The following is a 23,934-nucleotide window of genomic DNA, read 5'->3' as shown; positions in this document are numbered from 1 at the left end:
AAACAATCTTTTCAATGCTCAGTTTTTATTACAAATTCAAAGAAAATGGTCATGTTTCCACCCGGTCTCGAGCCAGGGACCTTTCGCGTGTGAAGCGAACGTGATAACCACTACACTATGGAAACAGACTTTGAACTTCAACTTGTTAGCAATGCTCTAAATAAGCCTAGCTTGCTGGCTTTTCCAGTTTTCAAGGACAGGTTCCCCTCTACCCCCGACCAGTGAGTAGTCGTATAGCCCTTCTTTCCTTGTAAGTATAGCGAATAGTATCTCCCCCTGTCACGGGGAAGACCGGGGTTCGATTCCCCGACGGGGAGGTGGTGTTTGTGAAAACAATCTTTTCGATGCCCAGTTTTTATTGCAAATACAAAGAAAATGGTCATGTTTCCACCCGGTCTCGAGCCAAGGACCTTTCGCGTGTAAGGCGAACGTGATAACCACTACACTATGGAAACAGAATTTGAGCTTAAACTTGTTAGCACTGCTGAAGATCAGCCTAGCTGGCTGGCTTTTCCAGTTTTCGAGGACAGGTTCCCCTCTTCACCCGACCCATAGGTAGTTGTATAGCCCTTCTTTCCTAGTTAATATAGTGGATAGTATCTCCCCCTGTCACGGGGAAGACCGGGGTTGAATTCCCCGACGGGGAGGTGGTATTTGTGAAAACAATCTTTTCGATGCCCAGTTTTTATTGCAAATACAAAGAAAATGGTCATGTTTCCACCCGGTCTCGAGCCACGGACCTTTCGCGTGTGAGGGAAACGTGATAACCACTACACTATGGAAACAGACTCTGAACTTCACCTTGTTAGCAATATTCTAAATCAGCCTAGCTGGCTGGCTTTTCCAGTTTTCGAGGACAGGTTCCCCTCTACCCCCGACCAGGAGGTAGTTGTATAGGCCTTCTTTCCTAGTTAGTGTAGTGGATGGTATCTCCCCCTGTCACGGGGAAGACCGGGGTTGAATTCCCCGACGGGTAGGTGGTATTTGTGAAAACAATCTTTTCGATGCTCAGTTTTTATTACAAATACAAAGTAAATGGTCATGTTTCCACCCGGTCTCGAGCCAGGGAGCTTTCGCGTGTGAGGCGAACGTGATAACCACTACACTATGGAAACAAATTCTGAACTTCAAATTGTTAATAATGCTCTAAATAAGCCTAGCTGGCTCGATTTTCCAGTTTTCAAGGACAGGTTCCCCTCTACCCCCGACCAGTGAGTAGTAGTATAGCCCTTCTTTCCTTGTAAGTATAGCGAATAGTATCTCCCCCTGTCACGGGGAAGACCGGGGTTCGATTCCCCGACGGGGAGGTGGTGTTTGTGAAAACAATCTTTTCGATGCCCAGTTTTTATTGCAAATACAAAGAAAATGGTCATGTTTCCACCCGGTCTCGAGCCAAGGACCTTTCGCGTGTAAGGCGAACGTGATAACCACTACACTATGGAAACAGAATTTGAGCTTAAACTTGTTAGCACTGCTGAAGATCAGCCTAGCTGGCTGGCTTTTCCAGTTTTCAAAGACAGGTTGCCTTCTACACCCGACCAGGAGGTAGTTGTATAGCCCTTCTTTCCTAGTTAGTATAGTGGATAGTATCTCCCCCTGTCACGGGGAAGACCGGGGTTGAATTCCCCGACGGGCAGGTGGTATTTGTGAAAACAAACTTTTTGATGCTCAGTTTTTATTACAAATACAAAGAAAAATGGTCATGTTTCCACCCGGTCTCGAGCCAGGGACCTTTCGCGTGTTAGGCGAACGTGATAACCACTACACTATGGAAACACACGCTTAACTTAAACTTGTTAGCACTGCCGGAAATCAAACTAATGGCTCGCTTTTCCAGTTTTCAAGGACAGGTTCCCCTCTACCAGGAGGTAGTTTTCTTCGCAAATTTAAAGAAAATTGACATGTTACCACCCTGTCTGGAGCCAGGGACCTTTCGCCTGTGAAGCGAACGTGATAACCACTAGACTATGGAAACAGAATTTGAGCTTAAACTTGTTAGCACTGCTGAAGATCAGCCTAGCTGGCTGGCTTTTCCAGTTTTCAAAGACAGGTTGCCTTCTACACCCGACCAGGAGGTAGTTGTATAGCCCTTCTTTCCTCGTTAGTATAGTGGATAGTATCTCCCCCTGTCACGGGGAAGACCGGGGTTGAATTCCCCGACGGGGAGGTGTTATTTGTGAAAACAATCTTTTCGATGCTCAATTTTTATTACAAATACAAAGAAAATGGTCATGTTTTCACCCGGTCTCGAGCCAGGGACATTTCGCGTGTGAGGGAAACGTAATAACCACTACACTATGGAAACAGACTCTGAACTTCAACTTGTTAGCAATGCTCTAAATAAGCCTAGCTGGCTGGCTTTTCCAGTTTTCAAGGACAGGTTCCCCTCTACCCCCGACCAGTGAGTAGTAGTGTTGCCCTTCTTTCCTCGTTAGTATAGTGGATAGTATCTCCCCCTGTCACGGGGAATACCGGGGTTCGATTCCCCGACGGGGAGGTGGTATTTGTGAAAACAATATTTTCGATTCCCAGTTTTTATTGCAAATACAAAGAAAATGGTCATGTTTCCACCCGGTCTCGAGCCAGGGACCTGTTTCTTGAAAGGCAAACTTGATAACCACTAAGCTATGGAAACAGAATCTGAAGTTAAACTTGTTAACAATGCTCTAAATAGGCCTAGCTGGCTGGCTTTTCCAGTTTTCAAGGACAGGTTCCCTTCTACCCCCAACCAGGAGGTAGTAGTATAGCCCTTCTTTCCCAGTTAATATAGTAGATAGTATCTCCCCCTGTCACGGGGAAGACCGGGGTTGAATTCCCCGACGGGGAGGTGGTATTTGTGAAAACAATCTTTTCGATGCTCAGTTTTTATTACAAATACAAAGAAAATGGTCATGTTTCCACCCGGTGTCGAGCCAGGGACATTTCGCGTGTGAGGGAAACGTGATAACCACTACACTATGGAAACAGACTCTGAACTTCAACTTGTTAGCAATGCTCTAAATAAGCCTAGCTGGCTGGCTTTTCCAGTTTTCAAGGACAGGTTCCCCTCTACCCCCGACCAGTGAGTAGTAGTGTTGCCCTTCTTTCCTCGTTAGTATAGTGGATAGTATCTCCCCCTGTCACGGGGAAGACCGGGGTTCGATTCCCCGACGGGGAGGTGGTATTTGTGAAAACAATATTTTCGATGCCCAGTTTTTATTGCAAATACAAAGAAAATGGTCATGTTTCCACCCGGTCTCGAGCCAGGGACCTGTTTCTTGAAAGGCAAACTTGATAACCACTAAGCTATGGAAACAGAATCTGAAGTTAAACTTGTTAACAATGCTCTAAATAGGCCTAGCTGGCTGGCTTTTCCAGTTTTCAAGGACAGGTTCCCTTCTACCCCCAACCAGGAGGTAGTAGTATAGCCCTTCTTTCCCAGTTAGTATAGTAGATAGTATCTCCCCCTGTCACGGGGAAGACCGGGGTTGATTTCCCCGACGGGGAGGTGGTATTTGTGAAAACAATCTTTTCGATGCTCAGTTTTTATTACAAATACAAAGAAAATGGTCATGTTTCCACCCGGTCTCGAGCCAGGGACCTTTCGCGTGTGAGGCGAACGTGATAACCACTACACTATGGAAAGACGCGCTTAGCTTAAACATGTTAGCACTGCCGGAAATCAAACTAGCTGGCTGGCTTTTCCAGTTTTCGAGGACAGGTTCACCTCTACACCCGACCCATAGGTAGTTGTATAGCCCTTCTTTCCTAGTTAGTATAGTGGATAGTATCTCCCCCTGTCACGGGGAAGACCGGGGTTGAATTCCCCGAAGGGGAGGTTGTATTTGTGAAAACAATCTTTTCGATTCTCAGTTTTTATTACAAATACAAAGAAAATGGTTATGTTTCCACCCGGTCTCGAGCCAGGGACCTTTCGCGTGTGAGGCGAACGTGATAACCACTACACTATGGAAACAGATTCTGATCTTCAACTTGTTAGCAATGCTCTAAATAAGACTAGCTGGTTGGCTTTTCCAGTTTTCAAGGACAGGTTCCCCTCTACCCCCGACCAGGGAGTAGTAGTATAGCCCTTCTTTCCTCGTTAGTATAGTGGATAGTATCTTCCCCTGTCATGGGGAAGACGGGGGTTTGATTCCCAGACGGGGAGGTGGTGTTTGTGAAAACAATCTTTTGGATGATCAGATTTCATTGCAAATACAAAGAAAATGGTCATGTTTCCACCCGGTCTCGAGCCAGGGACCTTTCGCGTGTAAGGCGAACGTGATAACCACTACACTATGGAAACAGAATTTGAGCTTAAACTTGTTAGCACTGCTGAAAATCAGCCTAGCTGGCTGGCTTTTCCAGTTTTCGAGGACAGGTTCACCTCTACACCCGACCCATAGGTAGTTGTATAGCCCTTCTTTCCTAGTTAGTATAGTGGATAGTATCTCCCCCTGTCACGGGGAAGACCGGGGTTGAATTCCCCGAAGGGGAGGTTGTATTTGTGAAAACAATCTTTTCGATTCTCAGTTTTTATTACAAATACAAAGAAAATGGTTATGTTTCCACCCGGTCTCGAGCCAGGGACCTTTCGCGTGTGAGGCGAACGTGATAACCACTACACTATGGAAACAGATTCTGATCTTCAACTTGTTAGCAATGCTCTAAATAAGACTAGCTGGTTGGCTTTTCCAGTTTTCAAGGACAGGTTCCCCTCTACCCCCGACCAGGGAGTAGTAGTATAGCCCTTCTTTCCTCGTTAGTATAGTGGATAGTATCTTCCCCTGTCATGGGGAAGACGGGGGTTTGATTCCCAGACGGGGAGGTGGTGTTTGTGAAAACAATCTTTTGGATGATCAGATTTCATTGCAAATACAAAGAAAATGGTCATGTTTCCACCCGGTCTCGAGCCAGGGACCTTTCGCGTGTAAGGCGAACGTGATAACCACTACACTATGGAAACAGAATTTGAGCTTAAACTTGTTAGCACTGCTGAAAATCAGCCTAGCTGGCTGGCTTTTCCAGTTTTCAAAGACAGGTTGCCTTCTAAACCCGACCAGGAGGTAGTTGTATAGCCCTTCTTTCCTACTTAGTATAGTGGATAGTATCTTCTCCTATCACGGGGAAGACCGGGGTTGAATTCCCCGACGGGCAGGTGGTATTTGTGAAAACAAACTTTTTGATGCTCAGTTTTTATTACAAATACAAAGAAAAATGGTCATGTTTCCACCCAGTCTCGAGCCGGGGACCTTTCGCGTGTTAGGCAAACGTGATAACCACTACACTATGGAAATTGTTGACATTTAACTTTTTCAATTTATATTTTTACTGTTTTGGAATTTAGTTATAGGTATATAGATGTTATATAATTATGCGTAGTTAAATGAAAAACAATGTGATAATGATTTTGTGAAATACATTTGAAGCTCTTACTCCTCACCATATCTTGAGATAGGAATGTGTATGTTTTAGTAGTTGTCAAACTCTCTTGTCATTAGTCATTTGGTCGTAAAAACTGAAGGTCCAAGGTCAAAGCCTGTCTACATCATTTCTCCGAAGCTGGTGGAAAGCTGAGATGAACATGTCAGTATCTTGTGCCTGCTTATTCTCAACACTATCTCTCTGTCAAATATAAGAGGCGGAGAGAACCTTTTCTACTAGTATAAAGACACTGGGAGTTTTCATATTTTCTACACACTGGGGGCTTATCATGACTTTTCGTATGTAAGCGTTTTTCCTGTGTCTTAAGAGCTCTTAATAAATCCTTGCAAGGAAAACTTCTTCATGAGATCGCAATTCTGATTTATTTGAACACGTAAAAGATTACACTTAATAAAGTAATCAAATAATGCCTTCAAAACACACGCTTAACTTAAACTTGTTAGCACTGCCGGAAATCAAACTCGTTGGCTGGCTTTTCCAGTTTTTGAGGGCAGGTTCCTCTCTACCCCCGACTAGGAAGAAGAAGTATAGCCCTTCTTTTCTCGTTAGTATAGTGGATAGTATCTCCTCCTGTCACGGGGAAGACCGGGGTTCGAGTACCCGACGGGGAGGTGGTGTTTATGAAAACAATCAATTGGATGCTCAGTTTTCATTGCAAATTTGAAGAAAATTGCCATGTTTCCACCCGGTCTCGAGCCGGGGACCTTTTGCGTGTGAGGCGAACGTGATAACCACTACACTATGGAAGCAGACTCTGAACTTCAACTTGTTAGCAATGCTCTAAATAAGCCTAGCTGGCTGGCTTTTCCAGTTTTCAAGGACAGGTTCCCCTCTACCCCCGACCAGTGAGTAGTAGTATAGCCCTTCTTTCCTTGTTAGTATAGCGGATAGTATCTCCTACTGTCACGGGGAAGACCGGGGTTCGATTCCCCGACGAGGAGGTGGTGTTTGTGAAAACAATCTTTTCGATGCCCAGTTTTTTTTGCAAATACAAAGAAAATGGTCATGTTTCCACCCGGTCTCGAGCCAGGGACCTTTCGCGTGTGAGGGAAACGTGATAACCACTACACTATGGAAACAGACTCTGAACTTCACCTTGTTAGCAATATTCTAAATCAGCCTAGCTGGCTGGCTTTTCCAGTTTTCGGGGACAGGTTCCCCTCTACCCCCGACTAGGAGGTAGTTGTATAGGCCTTCTTTCCTAGTTAGTGTAGTGGATGGTATCTCCCCCTTTCACGGGGAAGACCGGGGTTGAATTCCCCGACGGGTAGGTGGTATTTGTGAAAACAATCTTTTCGATGCTCAGTTTTTATTACAAATACAAAGAAAATGGTCATGTTTCCACCCGGTCTCGAGCCAGGGAGCTTTCGCGTGTGAGGCGAACGTGATAACCACTACACTATGGAAACAAATTCTGAACTTCAACTTGTTAATAATGCTCTAAATAAGCCTAGCTGGCTTGATTTTCCAGTTTTCAAGGACAGGTTCCCCTCAACCCCCGACCAGGTAGTAGTAGTATAGCCCTTCTTTCCTCGTTAGTATAGTGGATAGTATCTCCCCCTGTCACGGGGAAGACGGGGGTTCGATTCCCCGACGGGGAGGTGGTGTTTGTGAAAGCAATCTTTTGGATGATCAGTTTTCATTGTAAATACAAAGAAAATGGTCATGTTTCCACCCGGTCTCGAGCCAGGGACCTTTCGCGTGTAAGGCGAACGTGATAACCACTACATTATGGAAACAGAATTTGAGCTTAAACTTGTTAGCACTGCTGAAAATCAGCCTAGCTGGCTGGCTTTTCCAGTTTTCAAAGACAGGTTGCCTTCTAAACCCGACCAGGAGGTAGTTGTATAGCCCTTCTTTCCTAGTTAGTATAGTGGATAGTATCTCCCCCTATCACGGGGAAGACCGGGGTTGAATTCCCCGACGGGCAGGTGGTATTTGTGAAAACAAACTTTTTGATGCTCAGTTTTTATTATAAATACAAAGAAAAAGGGTCATGTTTCCACCCGGTCTCGAGCCGGGGACCTTTCGCGTGTTAGGCAAACGTGATAACCACTACACTATGGAAACACACGCTTAACTTAAACTTGTTAGCACTGCCGGAAATCAAACTAGCTGGCTGGCTTTTCCAGTTTTCGAGGACAGGTTCCCCTCTACACCCGACCCATAGGTAGTTGTATAGCCCTTCTTTCCTAGTTAATATAGTGGATAGTATCTCCCCCTGTCACGGGGAAGACCGGGGTTGAATTCCCCGACGGGGAGGTGGTATTTGTGAAAACAATCTTTTCGATGCTCAGTTTTTATTACAAATTCAAAGAAAATGGTCATGTTTCCACCCGGTCTCGAGCCAGGGACCTTTCGCGTGTGAAGCGAACGTGATAACCACTACACTATGGAAACAGACTTTGAACTTCAACTTGTTAGCAATGCTCTAAATAAGCCTAGCTGGCTGGCTTTTCCAGTTTTCAAGGACAGGTTCCCCTCTACCCCCGACCAGTGAGTAGTAGTATAGCCCTTCTTTCCTTGTTAGTATAGCGGATAGTATCTCCCCCTGTCACGGGGAAGACCGGGGTTCGATTCCCCGACGGGCAGGTGGTGTTTGTGAAAACAATCTTTTCGATGCCCAGTTTTTATTGCAAATACAAAGAAAATGGTCATGTTTCCACCCGGTCTCGAGCCACGGACCTTTCGCGTGTGAGGGAAACGTGATAACCACTACACTATGGAAACAGACTCTGAACTTCACCTTGTTAGCAATATTCTAAATCAGCCTAGCTGGCTGGCTTTTCCAGTTTTCGAGGACAGGTTCCCCTCTACCCCCGACCAGGAGGTAGTTGTATAGGCCTTCTTTCCTAGTTAGTGTAGTGGATGGTATCTCCCCCTGTCACGGGGAAGACCGGGGTTGAATTCCCCGACGGGTAGGTGGTATTTGTGAAAACAATCTTTTCGATGCTCAGTTTTTATTACAAATACAAAGTAAATGGTCATGTTTCCACCCGGTCTCGAGCCAGGGAGCTTTCGCGTGTGAGGCGAACGTGATAACCACTACACTATGGAAACAAATTCTGAACTTCAAATTGTTAATAATGCTCTAAATAAGCCTAGCTGGCTCGATTTTCCAGTTTTCAAGGACAGGTTCCCCTCTACCCCCGACCAGTGAGTAGTAGTATAGCCCTTCTTTCCTTGTAAGTATAGCGAATAGTATCTCCCCCTGTCACGGGGAAGACCGGGGTTCGATTCCCCGACGGGGAGGTGGTGTTTGTGAAAACAATCTTTTCGATGCCCAGTTTTTATTGCAAATACAAAGAAAATGGTCATGTTTCCACCCGGTCTCGAGCCAAGGACCTTTCGCGTGTAAGGCGAACGTGATAACCACTACACTATGGAAACAGAATTTGAGCTTAAACTTGTTAGCACTGCTGAAGATCAGCCTAGCTGGCTGGCTTTTCCAGTTTTCAAAGACAGGTTGCCTTCTACACCCGACCAGGAGGTAGTTGTATAGCCCTTCTTTCCTAGTTAGTATAGTGGATAGTATCTCCCCCTGTCACGGGGAAGACCGGGGTTGAATTCCCCGACGGGCAGGTGGTATTTGTGAAAACAAACTTTTTGATGCTCAGTTTTTATTACAAATACAAAGAAAAATGGTCATGTTTCCACCCGGTCTCGAGCCAGGGACCTTTCGCGTGTTAGGCGAACGTGATAACCACTACACTATGGAAACACACGCTTAACTTAAACTTGTTAGCACTGCCGGAAATCAAACTAATGGCTCGCTTTTCCAGTTTTCAAGGACAGGTTCCCCTCTACCAGGAGGTAGTTTTCTTCGCAAATTTAAAGAAAATTGACATGTTACCACCCTGTCTGGAGCCAGGGAACTTTCGCCTGTGAAGCGAACGTGATAACCACTAGACTATGGAAACAGACTCTGATTTTGAACTTGTTAGCAATATTCTAAATCTGCCTAGCTGGCTGGCTTATCCAGTTTTCAAGGACAGGTTCCCCTCTACCCCCGATTAGGAGGTACTCGTATAGCCCTTCTTTCCTCATTAGTATAGTGGATAATATCTCCCCCTGTCACGGGGAAGACCGGGGTTCGAGTACCCGACGGGGAGGTGTTGTTTATGAAAACAATCAATTGGATGCTCAGTTTTCATTGCAAATTTGAAGAAAATTGCCATGTTTCCACCCGGTCTCGAGCCGGGGACCTTTTGCGTGTGAGGCGAACGTGATAACCACTACACTATGGAAGCAGACTCTGAACTTCAACTTGTTAGCAATGCTCTAAATAAGCCTAGCTGAATGGCCTTTCCGGTTTTCATGGACAGGTTAACCTCAACACCCGACCAGGAGGTAGTTGCATAGGCCTTCTTTCCTAGTTAGTGTAGTGGATAGTATCTCCCCCTGTCACGGGGAAGACCGGGGTTGAATTCCCCGACGGGGAGGTGGTATTTGTGAAAACAATATTTTCGATGCTCAGTTTTTATTACAAATACAAAGAAAATGGTCATGTTTCCACCCGGTCTCGAGCCAGGGACCTTTTGCGTGTGAGGCGAACGTGATAACCACTACACTATGGAAACAAATTCTGAACTTCAACTTGTTAATAATGCTCTAAATAAGCCTAGCTAGCTCGATTTTCCAGTTTTCAAGGACAGGTTCCCCTCTACCCCCGACCAGGGAGTAGTAGTATAGCCCTTCTTTCCTCATTAGTATAGTGGGTAGTATCCCTCCCTGTCACGGGGAAGACGGGGGTTCGATTCCCCGATGGGGAGGTGGTGTTTGTGAAAACAATCTTTTGGATGATCAGTTTTCATTGCAAATACAAAGAAAATGGTCATGTTTCCACCCAGTCTCGAGCCAGGGACCTTTCGCGTGTAAGGTGAATGTGATAACCACTACACTATGGAAACAGAATTTGAGCTTAAACTTGTTAGCACTGCTGAAAATCAGCCTAGCTGGCTGGCTTTTCCAGTTTTCAAAGACAGGTTGCCTTCTACACCCGACCAGGAGGTAGTTGTATAGCCCTTCTTTCCTAGTTAGTATAGTGGATAGTATCTCCCCCTGTCACGGGGAAGACCGCGGTTGAATTCCCCGACGGGCAGGTGGTATTTCTGAAAACAAACTTTTTGATGCTCAGTTTTTATTACAAATACAAAGAAAAATGGTCATGTTTCCACCCGGTCTCAAGCCGGGGACCTTTCGCGTGTTAGGCGAACGTGATAACCACTACACTATGGAAACACACGCTTAACTTAAACTTGTTAGCACTGCCGGAAATCAAACTAGCTGGCTGGCTTTTCCAGTTTTCGAGGACAGGTTCCCCTCTTCACCCGACCCATAGGTAGTTGTATAGCCCTTCTTTCCTTGTTAGTATAGTGGATAGTATCTCCCCCTGTCACGGGGAAGACCGGGGTTGAATTCCCCGACGGGGAGGTGGTATTTGTGAAAACAATCTTTTCAATGCTCAGTTTTTATTACAAATTCAAAGAAAATGGTCATGTTTCCACCCGGTCTCGAGCCAGGGACCTTTCGCGTGTGAAGCGAACGTGATAACCACTACACTATGGAAACAGACTTTGAACTTCAACTTGTTAGCAATGCTCTAAATAAGCCTAGCTTGCTGGCTTTTCCAGTTTTCAAGGACAGGTTCCCCTCTACCCCCGACCAGTGAGTAGTCGTATAGCCCTTCTTTCCTTGTAAGTATAGCGAATAGTATCTCCCCCTGTCACGGGGAAGACCGGGGTTCGATTCCCCGACGGGGAGGTGGTGTTTGTGAAAACAATCTTTTCGATGCCCAGTTTTTATTGCAAATACAAAGAAAATGGTCATGTTTCCACCCGGTCTCGAGCCAAGGACCTTTCGCGTGTAAGGCGAACGTGATAACCACTACACTATGGAAACAGAATTTGAGCTTAAACTTGTTAGCACTGCTGAAGATCAGCCTAGCTGGCTGGCTTTTCCAGTTTTCGAGGACAGGTTCCCCTCTTCACCCGACCCATAGGTAGTTGTATAGCCCTTCTTTCCTAGTTAATATAGTGGATAGTATCTCCCCCTGTCACGGGGAAGACCGGGGTTGAATTCCCCGACGGGGAGGTGGTATTTGTGAAAACAATCTTTTCGATGCCCAGTTTTTATTGCAAATACAAAGAAAATGGTCATGTTTCCACCCGGTCTCGAGCCACGGACCTTTCGCGTGTGAGGGAAACGTGATAACCACTACACTATGGAAACAGACTCTGAACTTCACCTTGTTAGCAATATTCTAAATCAGCCTAGCTGGCTGGCTTTTCCAGTTTTCGAGGACAGGTTCCCCTCTACCCCCGACCAGGAGGTAGTTGTATAGGCCTTCTTTCCTAGTTAGTGTAGTGGATGGTATCTCCCCCTGTCACGGGGAAGACCGGGGTTGAATTCCCCGACGGGTAGGTGGTATTTGTGAAAACAATCTTTTCGATGCTCAGTTTTTATTACAAATACAAAGTAAATGGTCATGTTTCCACCCGGTCTCGAGCCAGGGAGCTTTCGCGTGTGAGGCGAACGTGATAACCACTACACTATGGAAACAAATTCTGAACTTCAAATTGTTAATAATGCTCTAAATAAGCCTAGCTGGCTCGATTTTCCAGTTTTCAAGGACAGGTTCCCCTCTACCCCCGACCAGTGAGTAGTAGTATAGCCCTTCTTTCCTTGTAAGTATAGCGAATAGTATCTCCCCCTGTCACGGGGAAGACTGGGGTTCGATTCCCCGACGGGGAGGTGGTGTTTGTGAAAACAATCTTTTCGATGCCCAGTTTTTATTGCAAATACAAAGAAAATGGTCATGTTTCCACCCGGTCTCGAGCCAAGGACCTTTCGCGTGTAAGGCGAACGTGATAACCACTACACTATGGAAACAGAATTTGAGCTTAAACTTGTTAGCACTGCTGAAGATCAGCCTAGCTGGCTGGCTTTTCCAGTTTTCAAAGACAGGTTGCCTTCTACACCCGACCAGGAGGTAGTTGTATAGCCCTTCTTTCCTAGTTAGTATAGTGGATAGTATCTCCCCCTGTCACGGGGAAGACCGGGGTTGAATTCCCCGACGGGCAGGTGGTATTTGTGAAAACAAACTTTTTGATGCTCAGTTTTTATTACAAATACAAAGAAAAATGGTCATGTTTCCACCCGGTCTCGAGCCAGGGACCTTTCGCGTGTTAGGCGAACGTGATAACCACTACACTATGGAAACACACGCTTAACTTAAACTTGTTAGCACTGCCGGAAATCAAACTAATGGCTCGCTTTTCCAGTTTTCAAGGACAGGTTCCCCTCTACCAGGAGGTAGTTTTCTTCGCAAATTTAAAGAAAATTGACATGTTACCACCCTGTCTGGAGCCAGGGACCTTTCGCCTGTGAAGCGAACGTGATAACCACTAGACTATGGAAACAGAATTTGAGCTTAAACTTGTTAGCACTGCTGAAGATCAGCCTAGCTGGCTGGCTTTTCCAGTTTTCAAAGACAGGTTGCCTTCTACACCCGACCAGGAGGTAGTTGTATAGCCCTTCTTTCCTCGTTAGTATAGTGGATAGTATCTCCCCCTGTCACGGGGAAGACCGGGGTTGAATTCCCCGACGGGGAGGTGTTATTTGTGAAAACAATCTTTTCGATGCTCAATTTTTATTACAAATACAAAGAAAATGGTCATGTTTTCACCCGGTCTCGAGCCAGGGACATTTCGCGTGTGAGGGAAACGTAATAACCACTACACTATGGAAACAGACTCTGAACTTCAACTTGTTAGCAATGCTCTAAATAAGCCTAGCTGGCTGGCTTTTCCAGTTTTCAAGGACAGGTTCCCCTCTACCCCCGACCAGTGAGTAGTAGTGTTGCCCTTCTTTCCTCGTTAGTATAGTGGATAGTATCTCCCCCTGTCACGGGGAATACCGGGGTTCGATTCCCCGACGGGGAGGTGGTATTTGTGAAAACAATATTTTCGATTCCCAGTTTTTATTGCAAATACAAAGAAAATGGTCATGTTTCCACCCGGTCTCGAGCCAGGGACCTGTTTCTTGAAAGGCAAACTTGATAACCACTAAGCTATGGAAACAGAATCTGAAGTTAAACTTGTTAACAATGCTCTAAATAGGCCTAGCTGGCTGGCTTTTCCAGTTTTCAAGGACAGGTTCCCTTCTACCCCCAACCAGGAGGTAGTAGTATAGCCCTTCTTTCCCAGTTAATATAGTAGATAGTATCTCCCCCTGTCACGGGGAAGACCGGGGTTGAATTCCCCGACGGGGAGGTGGTATTTGTGAAAACAATCTTTTCGATGCTCAGTTTTTATTACAAATACAAAGAAAATGGTCATGTTTCCACCCGGTGTCGAGCCAGGGACATTTCGCGTGTGAGGGAAACGTGATAACCACTACACTATGGAAACAGACTCTGAACTTCAACTTGTTAGCAATGCTCTAAATAAGCCTAGCTGGCTGGCTTTTCCAGTTTTCAAGGACAGGTTCCCCTCTACCCCCGACCAGTGAGTAGTAGTGTTGCCCTTCTTTCCTCGTTAGTATAGTGGATAGTATCTCCCCCTGTCACGGGGAAGACCGGGGTTCGATTCCCCGACGGGGAGGTGGTATTTGTGAAAACAATATTTTCGATGCCCAGTTTTTATTGCAAATACAAAGAAAATGGTCATGTTTCCACCCGGTCTCGAGCCAGGGACCTGTTTCTTGAAAGGCAAACTTGATAACCACTAAGCTATGGAAACAGAATCTGAAGTTAAACTTGTTAACAATGCTCTAAATAGGCCTAGCTGGCTGGCTTTTCCAGTTTTCAAGGACAGGTTCCCTTCTACCCCCAACCAGGAGGTAGTAGTATAGCCCTTCTTTCCCAGTTAGTATAGTAGATAGTATCTCCCCCTGTCACGGGGAAGACCGGGGTTGATTTCCCCGACGGGGAGGTGGTATTTGTGAAAACAATCTTTTCGATGCTCAGTTTTTATTACAAATACAAAGAAAATGGTCATGTTTCCACCCGGTCTCGAGCCAGGGACCTTTCGCGTGTGAGGCGAACGTGATAACCACTACACTATGGAAAGACGCGCTTAGCTTAAACATGTTAGCACTGCCGGAAATCAAACTAGCTGGCTGGCTTTTCCAGTTTTCGAGGACAGGTTCACCTCTACACCCGACCCATAGGTAGTTGTATAGCCCTTCTTTCCTAGTTAGTATAGTGGATAGTATCTCCCCCTGTCACGGGGAAGACCGGGGTTGAATTCCCCGAAGGGGAGGTTGTATTTGTGAAAACAATCTTTTCGATTCTCAGTTTTTATTACAAATACAAAGAAAATGGTTATGTTTCCACCCGGTCTCGAGCCAGGGACCTTTCGCGTGTGAGGCGAACGTGATAACCACTACACTATGGAAACAGATTCTGATCTTCAACTTGTTAGCAATGCTCTAAATAAGACTAGCTGGTTGGCTTTTCCAGTTTTCAAGGACAGGTTCCCCTCTACCCCCGACCAGGGAGTAGTAGTATAGCCCTTCTTTCCTCGTTAGTATAGTGGATAGTATCTTCCCCTGTCATGGGGAAGACGGGGGTTTGATTCCCAGACGGGGAGGTGGTGTTTGTGAAAACAATCTTTTGGATGATCAGATTTCATTGCAAATACAAAGAAAATGGTCATGTTTCCACCCGGTCTCGAGCCAGGGACCTTTCGCGTGTAAGGCGAACGTGATAACCACTACACTATGGAAACAGAATTTGAGCTTAAACTTGTTAGCACTGCTGAAAATCAGCCTAGCTGGCTGGCTTTTCCAGTTTTCAAAGACAGGTTGCCTTCTAAACCCGACCAGGAGGTAGTTGTATAGCCCTTCTTTCCTACTTAGTATAGTGGATAGTATCTTCTCCTATCACGGGGAAGACCGGGGTTGAATTCCCCGACGGGCAGGTGGTATTTGTGAAAACAAACTTTTTGATGCTCAGTTTTTATTACAAATACAAAGAAAAATGGTCATGTTTCCACCCAGTCTCGAGCCGGGGACCTTTCGCGTGTTAGGCAAACGTGATAACCACTACACTATGGAAATTGTTGACATTTAACTTTTTCAATTTATATTTTTACTGTTTTGGAATTTAGTTATAGGTATATAGATGTTATATAATTATGCGTAGTTAAATGAAAAACAATGTGATAATGATTTTGTGAAATACATTTGAAGCTCTTACTCCTCACCATATCTTGAGATAGGAATGTGTATGTTTTAGTAGTTGTCAAACTCTCTTGTCATTAGTCATTTGGTCGTAAAAACTGAAGGTCCAAGGTCAAAGCCTGTCTACATCATTTCTCCGAAGCTGGTGGAAAGCTGAGATGAACATGTCAGTATCTTGTGCCTGCTTATTCTCAACACTATCTCTCTGTCAAATATAAGAGGCGGAGAGAACCTTTTCTACTAGTATAAAGACACTGGGAGTTTTCATATTTTCTACACACTGGGGGCTTATCATGACTTTTCGTATGTAAGCGTTTTTCCTGTGTCTTAAGAGCTCTTAATAAATCCTTGCAAGGAAAACTTCTTCATGAGATCGCAATTCTGATTTATTTGAACACGTAAAAGATTACACTTAATAAAGTAATCAAATAATGCCTTCAAAACACACGCTTAACTTAAACTTGTTAGCACTGCCGGAAATCAAACTCGTTGGCTGGCTTTTCCAGTTTTTGAGGGCAGGTTCCTCTCTACCCCCGACTAGGAAGAAGAAGTATAGCCCTTCTTTTCTCGTTAGTATAGTGGATAGTATCTCCTCCTGTCACGGGGAAGACCGGGGTTCGAGTACCCGACGGGGAGGTGGTGTTTATGAAAACAATCAATTGGATGCTCAGTTTTCATTGCAAATTTGAAGAAAATTGCCATGTTTCCACCCGGTCTCGAGCCGGGGACCTTTTGCGTGTGAGGCGAACGTGATAACCACTACACTATGGAAGCAGACTCTGAACTTCAACTTGTTAGCAATGCTCTAAATAAGCCTAGCTGGCTGGCTTTTCCAGTTTTCAAGGACAGGTTCCCCTCTACCCCCGACCAGTGAGTAGTAGTATAGCCCTTCTTTCCTTGTTAGTATAGCGGATAGTATCTCCTACTGTCACGGGGAAGACCGGGGTTCGATTCCCCGACGAGGAGGTGGTGTTTGTGAAAACAATCTTTTCGATGCCCAGTTTTTTTTGCAAATACAAAGAAAATGGTCATGTTTCCACCCGGTCTCGAGCCAGGGACCTTTCGCGTGTGAGGGAAACGTGATAACCACTACACTATGGAAACAGACTCTGAACTTCACCTTGTTAGCAATATTCTAAATCAGCCTAGCTGGCTGGCTTTTCCAGTTTTCGGGGACAGGTTCCCCTCTACCCCCGACTAGGAGGTAGTTGTATAGGCCTTCTTTCCTAGTTAGTGTAGTGGATGGTATCTCCCCCTTTCACGGGGAAGACCGGGGTTGAATTCCCCGACGGGTAGGTGGTATTTGTGAAAACAATCTTTTCGATGCTCAGTTTTTATTACAAATACAAAGAAAATGGTCATGTTTCCACCCGGTCTCGAGCCAGGGAGCTTTCGCGTGTGAGGCGAACGTGATAACCACTACACTATGGAAACAAATTCTGAACTTCAACTTGTTAATAATGCTCTAAATAAGCCTAGCTGGCTTGATTTTCCAGTTTTCAAGGACAGGTTCCCCTCAACCCCCGACCAGGTAGTAGTAGTATAGCCCTTCTTTCCTCGTTAGTATAGTGGATAGTATCTCCCCCTGTCACGGGGAAGACGGGGGTTCGATTCCCCGACGGGGAGGTGGTGTTTGTGAAAGCAATCTTTTGGATGATCAGTTTTCATTGTAAATACAAAGAAAATGGTCATGTTTCCACCCGGTCTCGAGCCAGGGACCTTTCGCGTGTAAGGCGAACGTGATAACCACTACATTATGGAAACAGAATTTGAGCTTAAACTTGTTAGCACTGCTGAAAATCAGCCTAGCTGGCTGGCTTTTCCAGTTTTCAAAGACAGGTTGCCTTCTAAACCCGACCAGGAGGTAGTTGTATAGCCCTTCTTTCCTAGTTAGTATAGTGGATAGTATCTCCCCCTATCACGGGGAAGACCGGGGTTGAATTCCCCGACGGGCAGGTGGTATTTGTGAAAACAAACTTTTTGATGCTCAGTTTTTATTATAAATACAAAGAAAAAGGGTCATGTTTCCACCCGGTCTCGAGCCGGGGACCTTTCGCGTGTTAGGCAAACGTGATAACCACTACACTATGGAAACACACGCTTAACTTAAACTTGTTAGCACTGCCGGAAATCAAACTAGCTGGCTGGCTTTTCCAGTTTTCGAGGACAGGTTCCCCTCTACACCCGACCCATAGGTAGTTGTATAGCCCTTCTTTCCTAGTTAATATAGTGGATAGTATCTCCCCCTGTCACGGGGAAGACCGGGGTTGAATTCCCCGACGGGGAGGTGGTATTTGTGAAAACAATCTTTTCGATGCTCAGTTTTTATTACAAATTCAAAGAAAATGGTCATGTTTCCACCCGGTCTCGAGCCAGGGACCTTTCGCGTGTGAAGCGAACGTGATAACCACTACACTATGGAAACAGACTTTGAACTTCAACTTGTTAGCAATGCTCTAAATAAGCCTAGCTGGCTGGCTTTTCCAGTTTTCAAGGACAGGTTCCCCTCTACCCCCGACCAGTGAGTAGTAGTATAGCCCTTCTTTCCTTGTTAGTATAGCGGATAGTATCTCCCCCTGTCACGGGGAAGACCGGGGTTCGATTCCCCGACGGGCAGGTGGTGTTTGTGAAAACAATCTTTTCGATGCCCAGTTTTTATTGCAAATACAAAGAAAATGGTCATGTTTCCACCCGGTCTCGAGCCACGGACCTTTCGCGTGTGAGGGAAACGTGATAACCACTACACTATGGAAACAGACTCTGAACTTCACCTTGTTAGCAATATTCTAAATCAGCCTAGCTGGCTGGCTTTTCCAGTTTTCGAGGACAGGTTCCCCTCTACCCCCGACCAGGAGGTAGTTGTATAGGCCTTCTTTCCTAGTTAGTGTAGTGGATGGTATCTCCCCCTGTCACGGGGAAGACCGGGGTTGAATTCCCCGACGGGTAGGTGGTATTTGTGAAAACAATCTTTTCGATGCTCAGTTTTTATTACAAATACAAAGTAAATGGTCATGTTTCCACCCGGTCTCGAGCCAGGGAGCTTTCGCGTGTGAGGCGAACGTGATAACCACTACACTATGGAAACAAATTCTGAACTTCAAATTGTTAATAATGCTCTAAATAAGCCTAGCTGGCTCGATTTTCCAGTTTTCAAGGACAGGTTCCCCTCTACCCCCGACCAGTGAGTAGTAGTATAGCCCTTCTTTCCTTGTAAGTATAGCGAATAGTATCTCCCCCTGTCACGGGGAAGACCGGGGTTCGATTCCCCGACGGGGAGGTGGTGTTTGTGAAAACAATCTTTTCGATGCCCAGTTTTTATTGCAAATACAAAGAAAATGGTCATGTTTCCACCCGGTCTCGAGCCAAGGACCTTTCGCGTGTAAGGCGAACGTGATAACCACTACACTATGGAAACAGAATTTGAGCTTAAACTTGTTAGCACTGCTGAAGATCAGCCTAGCTGGCTGGCTTTTCCAGTTTTCAAAGACAGGTTGCCTTCTACACCCGACCAGGAGGTAGTTGTATAGCCCTTCTTTCCTAGTTAGTATAGTGGATAGTATCTCCCCCTGTCACGGGGAAGACCGGGGTTGAATTCCCCGACGGGCAGGTGGTATTTGTGAAAACAAACTTTTTGATGCTCAGTTTTTATTACAAATACAAAGAAAAATGGTCATGTTTCCACCCGGTCTCGAGCCAGGGACCTTTCGCGTGTTAGGCGAACGTGATAACCACTACACTATGGAAACACACGCTTAACTTAAACTTGTTAGCACTGCCGGAAATCAAACTAATGGCTCGCTTTTCCAGTTTTCAAGGACAGGTTCCCCTCTACCAGGAGGTAGTTTTCTTCGCAAATTTAAAGAAAATTGACATGTTACCACCCTGTCTGGAGCCAGGGACCTTTCGCCTGTGAAGCGAACGTGATAACCACTAGACTATGGAAACAGACTCTGAATTTGAACTTGTTAGCAATATTCTAAATCTGCCTAGCTGGCTGGCTTATCCAGTTTTCAAGGACAGGTTCCCCTCTACCCCCGATTAGGAGGTACTCGTATAGCCCTTCTTTCCTCATTAGTATAGTGGATAATATCTCCCCCTGTCACGGGGAAGACCGGGGTTCGAGTACCCGACGGGGAGGTGGTGTTTATGAAAACAATCAATTGGATGCTCAGTTTTCATTGCAAATTTGAAGAAAATTGCCATGTTTCCACCCAGTCTCGAGCCAGGGACCTTTTGCGTGTGAGGCGAACGTGATAACCACTACACTATGGAAGCAGACTCTGAACTTCAACTTGTTAGCAATGCTCTAAATAAGCCTAGCTGAATGGCCTTTCCGGTTTTCATGGACAGGTTACCCTCTACACTCGACCAGGAGGTAGTTGTATAGGCCTTCTTTCCTAGTTAGTGTAGTGGATAGTATCTCCCCCTGTCACGGGGAAGACCGGGGTTGAATTCCCCGACGGGGAGGTGGTATTTGTGAAAACAATATTTTCGATGCTCAGTTTTTATTACAAATACAAAGAAAATGGTCATGTTTCCACCCGGTCTCGAGCCAGGGACCTTTCGCGTGTGAGGCGAACGTGATAACCACTACACTATGGAAACAAATTCTGAACTTCAACTTGTTAATAATGCTCTAAATAAGCCTAGCTGGCTTGATTTTCCAGTTTTCAAGGACAGGTTCCCCTCTACCCCCGACCAGGTAGTAGTAGTATAGCCCTTCTTTCCTCGTTAGTATAGTGGATAGTATCTCCCCCTGTCACGGGGAAGACGGGGGTTCGATTCCCCGACTGGGAGGTGGTGTTTGTGAAAGCAATCTTTTGGATGATCAGTTTTCATTGTAAATACAAAGAAAATGGTCATGTTTCCACCCGGTCTCGAGCCAGGGACCTTTCGCGTGTAAGGCGAACGTGATAACCACTACATTATGGAAACAGAATTTGAGCTTAAACTTGTTAGCACTGCTGAAAATCAGCCTAGCTGGCTGGCTTTTCCAGTTTTCAAAGACAGGTTGCCTTCTAAACCCGACCAGGAGGTAGTTGTATAGCCCTTCTTTCCTAGTTAGTATAGTGGATAGTATCTCCCCCTATCACGGGGAAGACCGGGGTTGAATTCCCCGACGGGCAGGTGGTATTTGTGAAAACAAACTTTTCGATGCCCAGTTTTTATTGCAAATACAAAGAAAATGGTCATGTTTCCACCCGGTCTCGAGCCAGGGACCTTTCGCGTGTGAGGGAAACGTGATAACCACTACACTATGGAAACAGACTCTGAACTTCACCTTGTTAGCAATATTCTAAATCAGCCTAGCTGGCTGGCTTTTCCAGTTTTCGAGGACAGGTTCCCCTCTACCCCCGACTAGGAGGTAGTTGTATAGGACTTCTTTCCTAGTTAGTGTAGTGGATGGTATCTCCCCCTTTCACGGGGAAGACCGGGGTTGAATTCCCCGACGGGTAGGTGGTATTTGTGAAAACAATCTTTTCGATGCTCAGTTTTTATTACAAATACAAAGAAAATGGTCATGTTTCCACCCGGTCTCGAGCCAGGGAGCTTTCGCGTGTGAGGCGAACGTGATAACCACTACACTATGGAAACAAATTCTGAACTTCAACTTGTTAATAATGCTCTAAATAAGCCTAGCTGGCTCGAATTGCCAGTTTTCAAGGACAGGTTCCCATCTACCCCCGACGAGGGAGTAGTAGTATAGCCCTTCTTTCCTCGTTAGTATAGTGGATAGTATCCCCCACTGTCATGGGGAAGACGGAGGTTCGATTCCCCGACGGAGAGGTTGTGTTTGTGAAAACAATCTTTTGGATGATCAGTTTTCATTGCAAATACAAAGAAAATGGTCATGTTTCCACCCGGTCTCGAGCCAGGGACCTTTCGCGTGTAAGGCGAACGTGATAACCACTACACTATGGAAACAGAATTTGAGCTTAAACTTGTTAGCACTGCTGAAGGTCAGCCTAGCTGGCTGGCTTTTCCAGTTTTCAAAGACAGGTTGCCTTCTACACCCGACCAGGAGGTAGTTGTATAGCCCTTCTTTCCTCGTTAGTATAGTGGATAGTATCTCCCCCTGTCACGGGGAAGACCGGGGTTGAATTCCCCGACGGGGAGGTGTTATTTGTGAAAACAATCTTTTCGATGCTCAATTTTTATTACAAATACAAAGAAAACGGTCATGTTTTCACCCGGTCTCGAGCCAGGGACATTTCGCGTGTGAGGGAAACGTGATAACCACTACACTATGGAAACAGACTCTGAACTTCAACTTGTTAGCAATGCTCTAAATAAGCCTAGCTGGCTGGCTTTTCCAGTTTTCAAGGACAGGTTCCCCTCTACCCCCGACCAGTGAGTAGTAGTGTTGCCCTTCTTTCCTCGTTAGTATAGTGGATAGTATCTCCCCCTGTCACGGGGAATACCGGGGTTCGATTCCCCGACGGGGAGGTGGTATTTGTGAAAACAATATTTTCGATTCCCAGTTTTTATTGCAAATACAAAGAAAATGGTCATGTTTCCACCCGGTCTCGAGCCAGGGACCTGTTTCTTGAAAGGCAAACTTGATAACCACTAAGCTATGGAAACAGAATCTGAAGTTAAACTTGTTAACAATGCTCTAAATAGGCCTAGCTGGCTGGCTTTTCCAGTTTTCAAGGACAGGTTCCCTTCTACCCCCAACCAGGAGGTAGTAGTATAGCCCTTCTTTCCCAGTTAATATAGTAGATAGTATCTCCCCCTGTCACGGGGAAGACCGGGGTTGAATTCCCCGACGGGGAGGTGGTATTTGTGAAAACAATCTTTTCGATGCTCAGTTTTTATTACAAATACAAAGAAAATGGTCATGTTTCCACCCGGTGTCGAGCCAGGGACATTTCGCGTGTGAGGGAAACGTGATAACCACTACACTATGGAAACAGACTCTGAACTTCAACTTGTTAGCAATGCTCTAAATAAGCCTAGCTGGCTGGCTTTTCCAGTTTTCAAGGACAGGTTCCCCTCTACCCCCGACCAGTGAGTAGTAGTGTTGCCCTTCTTTCCTCGTTAGTATAGTGGATAGTATCTCCCCCTGTCACGGGGAAGACCGGGGTTCGATTCCCCGACGGGGAGGTGGTATTTGTGAAAACAATATTTTCGATGCCCAGTTTTTATTGCAAATACAAAGAAAATGGTCATGTTTCCACCCGGTCTCGAGCCAGGGACCTGTTTCTTGAAAGGCAAACTTGATAACCACTAAGCTATGGAAACAGAATCTGAAGTTAAACTTGTTAACAATGCTCTAAATAGGCCTAGCTGGCTGGCTTTTCCAGTTTTCAAGGACAGGTTCCCTTCTACCCCCAACCAGGAGGTAGTAGTATAGCCCTTCTTTCCCAGTTAGTATAGTAGATAGTATCTCCCCCTGTCACGGGGAAGACCGGGGTTGATTTCCCCGACGGGGAGGTGGTATTTGTGAAAACAATCTTTTCGATGCTCAGTTTTTATTACAAATACAAAGAAAATGGTCATGTTTCCACCCAGTCTCGAGCCAGGGACCTTTCGCGTGTGAGGCGAACGTGATAACCACTACACTATGGAAAGACGCGCTTAACTTAAACATGTTAGCACTGCCGGAAATCAAACTAGCTGGCTGGCTTTTCCAGTTTTCGAGGACAGGTTCACCTCTACACCCGACCCATAGGTAGTTGTATAGCCCTTCTTTCCTAGTTAGTATAGTGGATAGTATCTCCCCCTGTCACGGGGAAGACCGGGGTTGAATTCCCCGAAGGGGAGGTTGTATTTGTGAAAACAATCTTTTCGATTCTCAGTTTTTATTACAAATACAAAGAAAATGGTTATGTTTCCACCCGGTCTCGAGCCAGGGACCTTTCGCGTGTGAGGCGAACGTGATAACCACTACACTATGGAAACAGATTCTGATCTTCAACTTGTTAGCAATGCTCTAAATAAGACTAGCTGGTTGGCTTTTCCAGTTTTCAAGGACAGGTTCCCCTCTACCCCCGACCAGGGAGTAGTAGTATAGCCCTTCTTTCCTCGTTAGTATAGTGGATAGTATCTTCCCCTGTCATGGGGAAGACGGGGGTTTGATTCCCAGACGGGGAGGTGGTGTTTGTGAAAACAATCTTTTGGATGATCAGATTTCATTGCAAATACAAAGAAAATGGTCATGTTTCCACCTGGTCTCGAGCCAGGGACCTTTCGCGTGTAAGGCGAACGTGATAACCACTACACTATGGAAACAGAATTTGAGCTTAAACTTGTTAGCACTGCTGAAAATCAGCCTAGCTGGCTGGCTTTTCCAGTTTTCAAAGACAGGTTGCCTTCTAAACC

General features: G+C 45.6%; 41 non-coding genes across 41 annotated transcripts; 3 read left to right on the top strand and 38 right to left on the bottom strand.

Annotated features, from left to right (window-relative positions):
- Window positions 1-52: 52 nt before the first annotated feature.
- On the bottom strand, window positions 53-125 carry trnav-cac (transfer RNA valine (anticodon CAC)). Its single transcript has one exon. It is a non-coding gene; the product is annotated as a tRNA-Val (tRNA).
- Window positions 126-382: 257 nt separating this feature from the next.
- On the bottom strand, window positions 383-455 carry trnav-uac (transfer RNA valine (anticodon UAC)). Its single transcript has one exon. It is a non-coding gene; the product is annotated as a tRNA-Val (tRNA).
- A 587-nt stretch (window positions 456-1,042) lies between these two features.
- trnav-cac (transfer RNA valine (anticodon CAC)) lies at window positions 1,043-1,115 on the bottom strand. The gene has a single exon. It is a non-coding gene; the product is annotated as a tRNA-Val (tRNA).
- A 257-nt stretch (window positions 1,116-1,372) lies between these two features.
- On the bottom strand, window positions 1,373-1,445 carry trnav-uac (transfer RNA valine (anticodon UAC)). The gene has a single exon. It is a non-coding gene; the product is annotated as a tRNA-Val (tRNA).
- Window positions 1,446-1,703: 258 nt separating this feature from the next.
- trnav-aac (transfer RNA valine (anticodon AAC)) lies at window positions 1,704-1,776 on the bottom strand. Its single transcript has one exon. It is a non-coding gene; the product is annotated as a tRNA-Val (tRNA).
- A 1,309-nt stretch (window positions 1,777-3,085) lies between these two features.
- Window positions 3,086-3,157, top strand: trnad-guc (transfer RNA aspartic acid (anticodon GUC)). Its single transcript has one exon. It is a non-coding gene; the product is annotated as a tRNA-Asp (tRNA).
- A 725-nt stretch (window positions 3,158-3,882) lies between these two features.
- trnav-cac (transfer RNA valine (anticodon CAC)) lies at window positions 3,883-3,955 on the bottom strand. The gene has a single exon. It is a non-coding gene; the product is annotated as a tRNA-Val (tRNA).
- Window positions 3,956-4,212: 257 nt separating this feature from the next.
- trnav-uac (transfer RNA valine (anticodon UAC)) lies at window positions 4,213-4,285 on the bottom strand. Its single transcript has one exon. It is a non-coding gene; the product is annotated as a tRNA-Val (tRNA).
- Window positions 4,286-4,542: 257 nt separating this feature from the next.
- Window positions 4,543-4,615, bottom strand: trnav-cac (transfer RNA valine (anticodon CAC)). Its single transcript has one exon. It is a non-coding gene; the product is annotated as a tRNA-Val (tRNA).
- Window positions 4,616-4,872: 257 nt separating this feature from the next.
- trnav-uac (transfer RNA valine (anticodon UAC)) lies at window positions 4,873-4,945 on the bottom strand. The gene has a single exon. It is a non-coding gene; the product is annotated as a tRNA-Val (tRNA).
- A 1,815-nt stretch (window positions 4,946-6,760) lies between these two features.
- Window positions 6,761-6,833, bottom strand: trnav-cac (transfer RNA valine (anticodon CAC)). Its single transcript has one exon. It is a non-coding gene; the product is annotated as a tRNA-Val (tRNA).
- Window positions 6,834-7,090: 257 nt separating this feature from the next.
- Window positions 7,091-7,163, bottom strand: trnav-uac (transfer RNA valine (anticodon UAC)). The gene has a single exon. It is a non-coding gene; the product is annotated as a tRNA-Val (tRNA).
- Window positions 7,164-7,421: 258 nt separating this feature from the next.
- trnav-aac (transfer RNA valine (anticodon AAC)) lies at window positions 7,422-7,494 on the bottom strand. The gene has a single exon. It is a non-coding gene; the product is annotated as a tRNA-Val (tRNA).
- A 257-nt stretch (window positions 7,495-7,751) lies between these two features.
- Window positions 7,752-7,824, bottom strand: trnav-cac (transfer RNA valine (anticodon CAC)). The gene has a single exon. It is a non-coding gene; the product is annotated as a tRNA-Val (tRNA).
- Window positions 7,825-8,411: 587 nt separating this feature from the next.
- trnav-cac (transfer RNA valine (anticodon CAC)) lies at window positions 8,412-8,484 on the bottom strand. Its single transcript has one exon. It is a non-coding gene; the product is annotated as a tRNA-Val (tRNA).
- A 257-nt stretch (window positions 8,485-8,741) lies between these two features.
- Window positions 8,742-8,814, bottom strand: trnav-uac (transfer RNA valine (anticodon UAC)). The gene has a single exon. It is a non-coding gene; the product is annotated as a tRNA-Val (tRNA).
- Window positions 8,815-9,072: 258 nt separating this feature from the next.
- Window positions 9,073-9,145, bottom strand: trnav-aac (transfer RNA valine (anticodon AAC)). The gene has a single exon. It is a non-coding gene; the product is annotated as a tRNA-Val (tRNA).
- A 786-nt stretch (window positions 9,146-9,931) lies between these two features.
- Window positions 9,932-10,004, bottom strand: trnav-cac (transfer RNA valine (anticodon CAC)). The gene has a single exon. It is a non-coding gene; the product is annotated as a tRNA-Val (tRNA).
- A 588-nt stretch (window positions 10,005-10,592) lies between these two features.
- On the bottom strand, window positions 10,593-10,665 carry trnav-aac (transfer RNA valine (anticodon AAC)). The gene has a single exon. It is a non-coding gene; the product is annotated as a tRNA-Val (tRNA).
- A 257-nt stretch (window positions 10,666-10,922) lies between these two features.
- Window positions 10,923-10,995, bottom strand: trnav-cac (transfer RNA valine (anticodon CAC)). The gene has a single exon. It is a non-coding gene; the product is annotated as a tRNA-Val (tRNA).
- A 257-nt stretch (window positions 10,996-11,252) lies between these two features.
- On the bottom strand, window positions 11,253-11,325 carry trnav-uac (transfer RNA valine (anticodon UAC)). The gene has a single exon. It is a non-coding gene; the product is annotated as a tRNA-Val (tRNA).
- Window positions 11,326-11,912: 587 nt separating this feature from the next.
- Window positions 11,913-11,985, bottom strand: trnav-cac (transfer RNA valine (anticodon CAC)). Its single transcript has one exon. It is a non-coding gene; the product is annotated as a tRNA-Val (tRNA).
- Window positions 11,986-12,242: 257 nt separating this feature from the next.
- trnav-uac (transfer RNA valine (anticodon UAC)) lies at window positions 12,243-12,315 on the bottom strand. Its single transcript has one exon. It is a non-coding gene; the product is annotated as a tRNA-Val (tRNA).
- A 258-nt stretch (window positions 12,316-12,573) lies between these two features.
- Window positions 12,574-12,646, bottom strand: trnav-aac (transfer RNA valine (anticodon AAC)). The gene has a single exon. It is a non-coding gene; the product is annotated as a tRNA-Val (tRNA).
- A 1,309-nt stretch (window positions 12,647-13,955) lies between these two features.
- trnad-guc (transfer RNA aspartic acid (anticodon GUC)) lies at window positions 13,956-14,027 on the top strand. Its single transcript has one exon. It is a non-coding gene; the product is annotated as a tRNA-Asp (tRNA).
- A 725-nt stretch (window positions 14,028-14,752) lies between these two features.
- Window positions 14,753-14,825, bottom strand: trnav-cac (transfer RNA valine (anticodon CAC)). The gene has a single exon. It is a non-coding gene; the product is annotated as a tRNA-Val (tRNA).
- A 257-nt stretch (window positions 14,826-15,082) lies between these two features.
- Window positions 15,083-15,155, bottom strand: trnav-uac (transfer RNA valine (anticodon UAC)). The gene has a single exon. It is a non-coding gene; the product is annotated as a tRNA-Val (tRNA).
- A 1,815-nt stretch (window positions 15,156-16,970) lies between these two features.
- Window positions 16,971-17,043, bottom strand: trnav-cac (transfer RNA valine (anticodon CAC)). Its single transcript has one exon. It is a non-coding gene; the product is annotated as a tRNA-Val (tRNA).
- A 257-nt stretch (window positions 17,044-17,300) lies between these two features.
- trnav-uac (transfer RNA valine (anticodon UAC)) lies at window positions 17,301-17,373 on the bottom strand. Its single transcript has one exon. It is a non-coding gene; the product is annotated as a tRNA-Val (tRNA).
- A 258-nt stretch (window positions 17,374-17,631) lies between these two features.
- trnav-aac (transfer RNA valine (anticodon AAC)) lies at window positions 17,632-17,704 on the bottom strand. Its single transcript has one exon. It is a non-coding gene; the product is annotated as a tRNA-Val (tRNA).
- Window positions 17,705-17,961: 257 nt separating this feature from the next.
- On the bottom strand, window positions 17,962-18,034 carry trnav-cac (transfer RNA valine (anticodon CAC)). Its single transcript has one exon. It is a non-coding gene; the product is annotated as a tRNA-Val (tRNA).
- A 587-nt stretch (window positions 18,035-18,621) lies between these two features.
- On the bottom strand, window positions 18,622-18,694 carry trnav-cac (transfer RNA valine (anticodon CAC)). The gene has a single exon. It is a non-coding gene; the product is annotated as a tRNA-Val (tRNA).
- A 257-nt stretch (window positions 18,695-18,951) lies between these two features.
- Window positions 18,952-19,024, bottom strand: trnav-uac (transfer RNA valine (anticodon UAC)). Its single transcript has one exon. It is a non-coding gene; the product is annotated as a tRNA-Val (tRNA).
- Window positions 19,025-19,282: 258 nt separating this feature from the next.
- trnav-aac (transfer RNA valine (anticodon AAC)) lies at window positions 19,283-19,355 on the bottom strand. Its single transcript has one exon. It is a non-coding gene; the product is annotated as a tRNA-Val (tRNA).
- Window positions 19,356-20,141: 786 nt separating this feature from the next.
- On the bottom strand, window positions 20,142-20,214 carry trnav-cac (transfer RNA valine (anticodon CAC)). Its single transcript has one exon. It is a non-coding gene; the product is annotated as a tRNA-Val (tRNA).
- Window positions 20,215-20,471: 257 nt separating this feature from the next.
- trnav-uac (transfer RNA valine (anticodon UAC)) lies at window positions 20,472-20,544 on the bottom strand. Its single transcript has one exon. It is a non-coding gene; the product is annotated as a tRNA-Val (tRNA).
- Window positions 20,545-21,131: 587 nt separating this feature from the next.
- trnav-cac (transfer RNA valine (anticodon CAC)) lies at window positions 21,132-21,204 on the bottom strand. The gene has a single exon. It is a non-coding gene; the product is annotated as a tRNA-Val (tRNA).
- A 257-nt stretch (window positions 21,205-21,461) lies between these two features.
- On the bottom strand, window positions 21,462-21,534 carry trnav-uac (transfer RNA valine (anticodon UAC)). The gene has a single exon. It is a non-coding gene; the product is annotated as a tRNA-Val (tRNA).
- A 1,110-nt stretch (window positions 21,535-22,644) lies between these two features.
- On the top strand, window positions 22,645-22,716 carry trnad-guc (transfer RNA aspartic acid (anticodon GUC)). The gene has a single exon. It is a non-coding gene; the product is annotated as a tRNA-Asp (tRNA).
- A 725-nt stretch (window positions 22,717-23,441) lies between these two features.
- trnav-cac (transfer RNA valine (anticodon CAC)) lies at window positions 23,442-23,514 on the bottom strand. The gene has a single exon. It is a non-coding gene; the product is annotated as a tRNA-Val (tRNA).
- A 257-nt stretch (window positions 23,515-23,771) lies between these two features.
- On the bottom strand, window positions 23,772-23,844 carry trnav-uac (transfer RNA valine (anticodon UAC)). The gene has a single exon. It is a non-coding gene; the product is annotated as a tRNA-Val (tRNA).
- Window positions 23,845-23,934: the final 90 nt, after the last annotated feature.

Source organism: Vanacampus margaritifer, chromosome 4 (genome assembly GCF_051991255.1).
Source record: "Vanacampus margaritifer isolate UIUO_Vmar chromosome 4, RoL_Vmar_1.0, whole genome shotgun sequence".
Classification (NCBI taxonomy): Eukaryota; Metazoa; Chordata; class Actinopteri; order Syngnathiformes; family Syngnathidae; genus Vanacampus; species Vanacampus margaritifer.
The sequence above is the reverse complement of the archived record's forward strand: the minus strand, read 5'-3'. Positions and strand labels throughout refer to the sequence as shown.